General features: G+C 39.0%; 1 pseudogene; it reads right to left on the reverse strand.

Moving 5' to 3' along the window:
• Positions 1 to 7,180: 7,180 nt before the first annotated feature.
• On the reverse strand, positions 7,181 to 10,575 carry LOC101545723 (60S ribosomal protein L5-like; annotated as a pseudogene).
• Positions 10,576 to 10,922: the final 347 nt, after the last annotated feature.

Below are 10,922 nucleotides of genomic sequence, written 5' to 3' on the forward strand. Positions count from 1 at the left end.
CGGAAGAAAGAAGGAAGAAGGCCAAACTGGTTGCTCGATCCGTTTATTTCATCCTCTCCCTCCGCTTCTCTCCCGCTCTCCTGGATCTCTCCCCGTGGATCTGCCCCGTGGATCTGGCCCGTGGATCTGGCCCCCCAACCCACTCTCACAGCCTAGTTAAATCTCCACAGCATCAGGGGGTTGGGGCATACACGTAGGTGTGGTCACCATCAATAGGGTAAGGTTCCTTTCCCTTAGGGGATGCTTCTCCTAGGACTTAATTCTCTTTCAGCAGGAGGATCCACCCAAGGGCGGAGTCCCATGAATGTGTTTCTCTTCTCCTCAGCCAGCAAACATATAAGAATTCATAATATTAATTATTTTGTATGGACACAATAAGAGATGCATTAAAGCTTATAGAATTGCTCTCCTGGGGCCATCTCAATCTCAGACTACAGTGCTCAGGCCAGATCAGTCTTTCCTATCCCTGGCAGGGTCCCAGTCTCATAATTACTATTGGATCATGACAGCATTTGTCTATGATCAAGCTCTTAACTTATAGTTAAGAATCAGGCACTTTGGCCAGGCCCATCTCGATGCCAGGGTAGCACATAACTTACTGCTTGCCCTGGATCCTTCCTGTCCCACGTCGGGGACCCTACTTTGGGGTGCTAGGAACTGAGGGCAACTGAGGCTTAAGTGGAGAAAGCAGAGGCCCGGGAGGGAATATTCAAGGCCAATTAATTCCCAAGTTATAAAAACATAATATTGTCTTCTTGTGTCTATACAAAACAGTCATAGCTTTAAAGTAAATTATTCAAAAGGCACAAGAAGAAGAGAAAGGCAATATTAACTTATATAATATAAATTCAGTATCCTAGGAAGGTCTGACCTTGCAAATTAGCAGAGTCGGATTAAGGGAAAGCCGAGGATTAACTCTTTTGGGGAAGAGAGCATGGAGAAGTGATTATAGCTAAACAAAGGGATGGGAGAGATTCGGGAACACCTTGATGGGTGTGACTGGGGTAAGCCTAAACTCTGGGTAAAACCGGGACAAGCTACTTGTGGCAAGGAGGGAAAGGACAAAGTAATGTCATCCTACAGGTAGTAAGGCTCTGACTTTGCATGTGGATGACCTCAATTCCATCTCTGCATCATGTGGTCCCCAAGGCACTGTTGGGAGGTATCACACAGCCAGACTGGGTATGGTTCAAACCTTGTCCCCTCAAAAATTTTTATAAGGATTTCTGCCATTCCATATTATTTAAAATACATGTATTGTCAGTATTTTGAAACATTTATGTTGGTAAATGTGTGTTGGTAATTCATTGTGGCTTTAATTTGCATTTCCTAACTGAGTAGTGAGGGTGAGCACCTTTCAAGTGTTGGGGTCTCAGTAGCCAGCCTGAGACCCTGGCCAAATCCCCTGCCTTAGCAGCTGGAGCAGGCTCTCTTCACAGGGGCCTAAGGCCCTGTGCCAGCATCCACCAAGAAAGGCTCCCTGGTTGAGGAGATAATGGGATGAAACCTGAAAGTTACCACTTGTCTGAGCCAACATACCCGGTCTTGAGAATCGGGAAACAAATCATTAGCGAACATCTGTAAAGGGCACAGCAAAGTGTACGCAACTAGTGTGATAACCAGGTGTTCACAATATCCAAAATGGTGTATAAATATCAGTGTGTGAGAGCTAAGAAAATGAGAGTTGCTTGACCTCCAACTCCCCCACCTCTGTGTGGTTCTTTCTCGGTGGCAGTGGTGGGGTGGCCGACATGCACAGAGGGGCTGGGCAGAGGCTTCTCCCTGTTCCACCCCCTCTCCCATAGGGAGTAAGTCTGGCAGCTTGGGCTTACTCCAGTTTACCAGGGTCGACTGGCCAGGAACCTGACATTCAAGCACTTCTTGTACTTTTAATTTTTCTTTTTGTTAAGTAACAACATATTCTGACCATTTATTCTGGTCTGTTAGCTATCTATATCTTTATGTATTTAAGAAATTAATATTATGGATATGTATTCTTTATGAAACTAAAAATATAGTGTTTCATGTGTGTTTCCCCTTTTTACTAACGTCATTTGGGAGCACAAGTTCATAATAGTTTCTCTCTTGTTTGTTTACACTTTTATAATCTTATTATTACTTATTTAAGTAGGCAGAGGGAGAAATCTGAGGGTTCACAAATACCTTACATGTACAAGTACCTGAGTCAATTCTGGCTTTGCATAATAGTCTCTGAGCCCCAGGGCGATGAATCCTTAAGCCTTTATCGCTGTTTGAGAGATCATCTGACAAAAAAATTGAAACTTTTATTTAATTTCTTACTTTACCATCGAAAGTTATTTTGTTTTTTTCTATATCCTTACAACTTTCATGCCTATATTCTTGAACTGATCTTTGTTCATAGCATAGTGTGAAGATTTTTTTAAAATTTATTTATTAGTGAGTCACAGTGAGGGTACAGTTACAGATTTATACATTTTTGTGCTCATGTTTCCCTCATACAAAGTTCGGGAACCCATCCCTTCACCAGTGCCCATTCTCCACCACAAATAAACCCAGCATCCCTCCCACCCCCCAGTCCTATCCCCCCCACACACACTGTGGCATGGTATTCCCTTTTGTTCTCTCTCCCTAATTAGGTGTTGTGGTTTGCAATAAAGCTGTTGAGTGGCCATTGTGTTCAGTGGCCTCCAACCACGTTTTACTTGATGTTCCCTTCTCTATCTGAGCTGCCTTTTCCCCAGAATGTGAGGCCAGCTTCCAAGCCATGGAGTCAACCTCCTGGTACTTATTTCTACTATTCTTGGGTGTTAGTCTCCTACTCTGTTATTCTATATTCCACCGATGAGTGCAATTTTTCTATGTCTGTCTCTCTCTTTCTGACTCATTTCTAGTGTGAAGATTTTTTTAAGTCATTCTTACAAAGCAAACACACACACACACACACACACACACACACACACACACACACAATGTCCCTCCACGGCAGAAACTTTTTTCAAAAATTAATCGATATCAAAATTGCATAAAAATTCATTTTAAGAAATTTAAAACTGCAAACAAAAACATTCTTTAGCAAAAAAAATAAATAAATCTTAAGGTCAAAGTATAAAACTAAGTTGAAAAGGATAATACCAAATTAGTTATTCAGCACATACTTATTTGTTCTTAATGGCATCTGCAGCCAGTAAGTATCAAAATGGCCCAGTACAATTTCTCCATGTTAATTAAACTACAGAAAAACTTCTGTATAAAAAAGAAAAATTAATAACAAACAGGATATCTATAAAACTATTTTTTCTGTCTCACGTGATGTGCATGTTAATTATTTGCATATTATTGCCCAAACTGGAAAGAAAAACAAAAGTGACTTTTATTTGTGACCAAAGAGCAGTTATTTGAAAAACAAAAAAAAGAAGAAAAGATGAAGGCAAACTCCTACAAACTATGGATTGGCACTTTAAGCTTACTAAAATATGGAACACTTGTATAAAAATTACACCCAGATTCTTGAAACACAATGGATACTTACTACAGTGTATAATATACCAGAAAGATAACATACCTCCTCCCAAGTATAACATAGGACCACACACATTTTCAGATAATACATTCAACTCCTGTGTACTGATTCACATTTCTGTACTGATTTTCATTTACAGATATGTGACGGATTAAGTGAATTTCGTTAAAACAATATAACCCGGAATATATCTGCATCTTTATATTTGTTGCCAGTGAAGTGCAAAGTGGTGCCTTGTGCTGTAGAGTGGAAGTCTGTACCAGGCTACCGCTCTCCTGCCAGGCATACCACAATGTTGCTGGTGAAGGGAGTGCTAGGCTGGGTGCAGGACTGATGAGTCTGAGTCGCAGGAGCTCCTGGCGTGGTGTAGACACTGAAATCCTGCCACCTCACCAAGGCAGCTGTCAGCTGCACTTCAGCTGGTTTGCTTATGAAGATCCATATGAAGTTTCAGAGAGCCATGGTTCTCAGGCTGAGGTAAGGTTCTTTTCCTCCGCAGAAAAGGGGAAGATTGTCCCAATGTCTACCCAGAACTTCTAGGTCCTTTAACGTGTATCTAAAAAAATTGAATTTCAAAGGCAAACAGTGAAGTAAGGTTACATTATATAGGAAATATGAAAGAGGACACAAGAGAAGACCTGAAAGGAAAATAAGTTGCATATTGAGTGTGGAATGTGTTCAGTTCCAGGAAGGAGTACTTCATAAAGTGACAAATGTACACAAATTAGTATGTGGCTGAGAACCAAATGGAATGTTCTTAGCTGGCTTGTGAAACCAATAGAACTTTTCCAAGCTGCATTGGCTTCGAGGTCTCTGTGCATATAAAAATTCAGGTGATTTTTGGGGGTCATCTACATACAAAACCATTTCAGACCTTCATTCCCATCTAGCTATTTCTTCTTTTTGTGTGTCTGTTTGTCTGAGGGTATTCTCCTAATCTCTACTCAAGGAACTCAGGGCTATTCCTTGCAACTCTCAAAAAACTGGGAGAGTGACTTTGTGTTAGGTTCCGAGGACACAGTGCTGCTCAGACCCTATAGTGCAAAGAACCACCAGAGCCACACTAGCAGAGCTGTCCTCTCCAGAGAGGGTACGTGGTGATGGTTGGGGGATCCTGTGATGTTATAAATAAAATCCAGGGTGCCTTGCAAGTGTCCTAGCTCTGTGCTATCTACCTGGGCCTTCCAAATTATTTCCAGACAGATCTCACAGTCTTAGACTTTGAACTGGAGTCTCCAGTCCGGAGCTGAAGGAAGGATAACTCCCAAACACATCTTAGTTTTCTGGCTTTCTGAAACTCACTGCCAGAGGAATGAATCCCTACCTGATTTACTACTCATGCTCATATCCTTTCAGTAAAAGTTAAAAAATTTAACTACAAGAAAAATTGACAAATGCCCCTTTGATAAATTCAAAGTAGAGTTTGGTTACTGAAGCCACTAGTATTCTTTCCCTCTACCAAAAGAGATGACAAGGACTGGGTACATAGTAGAGTGGGTCTGGCTCTTGCTTTGCATGCCCTGAACTGTGTGTGATCCCTAGAATGCTGTATGATCTCTTGAGCTCCACCAAAAGTGATCCCTGGCACAGAACCAAAAATAAGCCTTGAGTTTACTGGTGTGCGACCTTCACCCTCCAACCCCAACCCCCCAAAATAGATGCAAATGTTAATAGAAACTGAGTCTCAAGAACAATGATGTCAAAATTATTTTGCAGCAATAAAATTACAAAATTTATTACATTTATGAGAGACAGGGGGCAACAAACTAAGGGTTTGATTCCAAATATTGTGGTTATGGAGGAAACAAACCTCCTAAAAGATGGAGGAAAGAAGACAGAGATAACAAAATGGAGATAAATTCAATAGTAATAATATGGAAAAATTAAGTCTCTAATTCTTTGCATACTAATGGAAGGAATGCAAATTAAAATACTATATATTGCAACTTGACATTATTTACAAAATTTCTCGCTTTGCATATTCTTTTGCCCAGATACACCCGGTTACTTAGCATCCTCACTTCTGAGCAATGAAATTCAGGTCAGCACTGGAAAGAAATGTTTAGTAACAGGCTGGCTCATACATTTTCTATACACCATTAAAAGGAAGATGACAGTTCTATTTGAAAAAAAAATGCTGTGCTGTATAGGGTCTTTTAAAGTCAAGACATAGTAATAAGTATGGTATAGTACCTTTCTGGCTAAAAGCAATAAAAGTTAGACATGCGTAAGTATGTGTGGATAACCTTAAACTATAAATTAGAGGGAGGAATATATCACAATCTGTTAACAGTGAATGTTTCTAGGGGAAGAAACTAGACTCTGTGGGAGTTATGGAGAAAGCAAGATTTAGTTTAATTCTATTTATTTCATTCCTTTTGAATTTTTTATTGTGTGAATATATTGCCTTTGTAAAAATAAACAGAAACAAAACAAGCCACACTTAAGAATCTCTAAAGCTGGGGAAAGCATTTAATGATGAAAAGGGTAGGCCAATTGTTGAAATATGTTTGTGATTTAAATGTTTACACAAATATGTCTAAGATTTACAATGTGAACTTAAAATAAAGTCATCTCAGGTTAATGGTTCTAAGCAATTTAGAAATACCAAGAAAAGATGAAGGTATGTATTTCCTTAAGTGAAACATGATTTGTATGCTAAAGTATACAAATGCCTCATCTAAAAAGATATGAGCACATATTTCATCCTTAATTTGATCCACAGCTTTAAAATATGCATGTTAATAAACTGAACAAAACCAAAAATTTAGAAAAAAAAGATCTTCTCATTTACATTACTACTGATACAATTTTGAATAATGTAGCAATTTATTTTATATTTTAGAACATAGTATATAAATGTGAAAATACACATACTATACTTAACATCCATTAGCCTCACCATAATGTATGGGCAAAATATTCTTAAGTAATAAGAAAAATATTTTTTCATTTTTTTCTTTTTGGGTCACATCCAGCAATTGACAGAGGTTGCTCCTGACTCTGCACTCAGGAACCGCTCCTGGCAGTGCTCAGGGACTATATGGGATGCTGGGAATCGAACCCAGGTCAGCCTCATGCAAGGCAAACACCCTACTGGCTGTACTATTGCTCCAACTCAATAAGAAAATTCTTGATGTTAAGATTTACCCTTAACAATGACATCAACCATTTAATGATAAATATGTTATATGGATGATGTAAACATCTTGGCTTATTGAGTAGTGTTCATGCCTTACTGAGGATTGGAGTCATAAGGAAACTTTATACACACACATATAGATTGGTTTTCTAATTTATGCTGAAAAATAAAACTGATATGCTGCTTCTTAAAGGAAAACCAAGAAAATTGCCTAGTGGCTTTTAAATCAGGAATTTAAAATTTAAAATTGGCTAGTGGTTTTTAAAGTCAAGCAATTGATCACTTGCTGGAAAAAAGATGCATTTATCTCTGTAACAGACAGACTTTTTTTTTTTAATCCTGAGCCAAATGTTACTTATAAAAAAGATGGCACTTATTTCCGGAGGGGGGAAAAAAACACCAGCAATTCCCATTTTATTATTTCGATCTTTTCTCCTACAGTTTCATTAACAAGAGCTTTATGCAGAAATCACTGCTTGGTCAATAGGTTTATCACTGTCTTTGCAAAATGTCTATAAAAAAGTCATGGTTTAGCTTTAGCTCTCAGCAACCTTCTCCGGAGCTCTGAGAAAACTTGCTCTATTCTGGGCTACCCAATCTTTCCTCTGGTCAGGAGACACTTGGGGACATTTTAACCTCTTCTTTTTTAAATTTTTAAAAATTTTTTAAATGTTATTTTAGTGAATCACCATGAGATACAGTTACAAACTTACAAACTTTTGTGATTATGTTTCAGTCATACAATGTTCAAGTAACCATCCCTCCACAGGTACCCATTCTCCATCAATGTTCCCAGTATCCCTCCCGCCAACCCTATCTTTTCCCACCCCCTACCTCTGTGGTAGGCACATTCCTTCTTACTCTCTCTCTCTTCTTTTTGGCGTTACAGTTTGCAATACAGGTAGTAAGTGGCCATCATGTTTGGTCCATAGTGTACTTTCAGCACGCATCTGCCATCCCAAGCAAGCCCTCCAAATATCATTTACTTAGCAGTCCCTTCTTTATCCCCGTTGCCTTTTTCCCGAGCATGTGAGACCAGGTTCCAAGTTATGGAGCGATCTTCCTGACCCTTATATTTATAGTCCTCAGGTGTTAGTCTCTTATTATGTTACTTTAAATACCAACAATGAGTGCAGTCATTCTATGGCTGTCCCTCTCTTTCTGACTCATTTCACTTAGCATGATACCTCTGTGTCCATCCACTCATATGCACATTTCATGATTCCATCTTTTCTAACAGCTGCATAGTATTCCATTGTGTCAATATACCAAAGTTTCTTTAACCAATCATCTGTTCTTGGGCACTCAAGTTTTTTCCAGATTCTGGCTATCATAAATAGTACTGCAATAAATATACAAGTGCAGATGTCATTTCTACGGTACATTTTTGCATCTCTGGGATATATTCTCAGAAGTGGTTTTGAAGAATCAAATGGGAGGTCAATTTCTAGTTTTTTGAGAAGTGTCCATATTGTTTTCCCAAAAGGCTGGACCATTCAGCCTTCCCACCAGCAGTGTATGTTGGTGTGGATGTGGGGGGAAAGAGACCCCATCTTTTCTTTTTAACTTCTCTCTTAGGTTTCTTCTCACAAGCAGAGTTGGCCCATTCTCCATCATGTCTGGAGTTATGTTGTTATTTATATATTTAGAAAAATGTTTCTGGCAGGCACCGTCATCTTCTTCCATTAGACAACGCTTCTAGACAGCAACATTGTGTCCCATAGGGTATTTCCCATGTACTTCCACGTTAAATTCCTTGCTTTCTAAGTCAGACGCAGGGAATCTTGGGTACCATGAGGAATAGACAAGCCTCCATCTGTAGCTCTTCTCAGGGTCCCAACTTTGTATACAGACGTAGCTCTGGCAGGTCCTGCATCCAAATAGCAGGTAAAGGCACCAGGTTATCCATAACGCTTTCCATAGCATACTCATTTCCAGTGACCCCCATTTGACCTTGAGACATCTTATTCATGCCAAATCTAACAAGAAGCCTGCGGACAGCATCAGGCCTGTATAATACACTGCAGCCTAATTTTTCAGACCAACCTTTACACCGTAATTTGGAAGCTTACAAGTATATGCTGCTCAAACTATCATATCTTCTTCTACACAAACATATGCAATCTGGTAAGTGATGTCTCTGCTGGTGACAAGGAATATCACCTGTATTTTGCTGTTGTATTTATTTTTATTCTGGATTACCAATGTTTCTGAGCATAGTAATCAGTTTTGCCCTCTTGCCGTCTTCTAAATTTCAGTTGGTATTTCTTGAAGTACCCCTTATTCTTGACAACGTGAACAAACTTGATCCTGTTTGTTCTGACAAAATCCAGAGTGCGTGGCTTAAAACACAAGATTTTTAAAATTTTAAAGGAAGCTTAAATGCCTTTAATATGTGCTTATGTTTGTTTGCTTTTGCTTTCTGGGTCACCCCAGCGATGCTCAAGAGATACTACTGGCTCTGCACTTAAGAATTATTCCTGGCGCTTGGAAACCATACAGGATGCCATGGATAGATTTTCAGTCAGAACATGCAAGGCTAAAGCCATTCTCATTGGACTATCACCCTGGTCCTGACAACATTTTTGATGTTTCTAAATCTCACCTTTTACAAATCATCACTGTCATCACTGTCATTCCATTGCTCATCGATTTGCTCGAGCTGGCACCAGTAACGTCTCCATTGTGAGATTTGTTGTTACTGTTTTTGGCATATTGAATATGCCAAGGCTCTGCCATGCAGGCAAGATACTCTCAGTAGTTTGCCAGGCTCTCCAAGAAGGGCAGAGGAATTGAACCTGGGTCGGTTGTGTGCAAGGCAAATGCCCTACCCGCTGTGCTATCGCTCCAGCCCTTATAAATAATATTTTACTTTTTTCAATTGCTGAAAAGAATTATAAATACTTTTTTTTCCTCGTGAAAATATCCTCACTCTAAAAGTTGTTTGGAAAAAAATTTTGTGTTGCCACCCACCTGCTTCCTTTATTGGGATCACATCTTCCCAAGTTCATATTCCTATTTCAGTTATCTCACATATGACACTCAATGGACCTTTTGGCAATAAGCCTACATTTTAGCTAATAGAAAATCATAATATCACCATTTCCGTTACATTACCTACACTTATCTCATCAATCTAACTATTAATATAGGATATTTTCTCTCACTCCTGCCTGTGCCATTATTTGCTAATCTATTATGGAAGATCAAACCACTTTCTGATTTAAAGAAACAGTTTTAAACAGCCCCTGATTTCACTGCTAACCAGTAGAGAAGAATAGAATTTTAGGAGAATGTTGAATGTTCTGTGTAATTATTGTAGAGATTTAACTTTTTGTTTTGTTTTTGACTAAGAAAGATGTTTGAGGATGACTCCTGCAGCGCTCAGTGAACCAAATGTGGTTCCAGGACTAAACCTTGGTTGGCATGAAAAGCAAGATCCTTATTCCCACATCATATCTCCAACCCCCTGTGATAATTTAGTGTTAAATGTTTTATTATATAAACTGGAAATCTGGGGACTGAAAGAGGGAGTTTTCACTAAGTATGGGACTTAGTCATACACCCAATAGGCCTAAACTGAGTATTTCCATGTTCAAATAGGGCCTACGTCACTCTCTAAATTAGCATTTCAGAATGAAACCGTAATAAGTAAAAATTCTTTTTTTATTCCCCGTAACTTAAATGAGTATGTTGTATTGTCATGGGGTGACTAGTTGTGCCTAAGTTTTATCACATGGACCCAAAAGAGCGATTGAGAGTAAAATTGCCCAATAACCTTCACATTTCTGTATCCATTACTGTGAACATAGCAGGTGGTCTCATGAACACTTCACTGAACCTCAGTATAAGCACCTGAGTGCCAGATGCTATGGATGGTCAGTCCGAAAGCTTCAAGAGCAGAAGGTGAGCCACCGAGCCAGATGGGCATCTTGACAATTAGAACCCATAAAATAAACTGGCAAGGGCCTCAAGAGCAAGTTCTTGAAAGAGTTTCAACATTTTCCTAAGTCAGAACATCTTATCACCCGGGTGAGCTATCAAGATTTCACTTTAACTCTCATTACAGTTCGTGTTTGCTATGAATAACTTTTTCCCATTGTATGACTTAGAAAATATCTTAGATCTAAATTTACTAGAGATTTCGGGAGTGGAGCATCTGTCTATGAAAAATATATATTATTTTGTGTATTTTGTTTATCTGACAAAGGCTTCACATAGCATATATACATATCTTTGGTTGGAGTTTGTAGTTTGTCTAAATATCTCCCAATTCCA

Source organism: Sorex araneus, chromosome 10 (assembly GCF_027595985.1).
Source record: "Sorex araneus isolate mSorAra2 chromosome 10, mSorAra2.pri, whole genome shotgun sequence".
Taxonomy (NCBI): domain Eukaryota; kingdom Metazoa; phylum Chordata; class Mammalia; order Eulipotyphla; family Soricidae; genus Sorex; species Sorex araneus.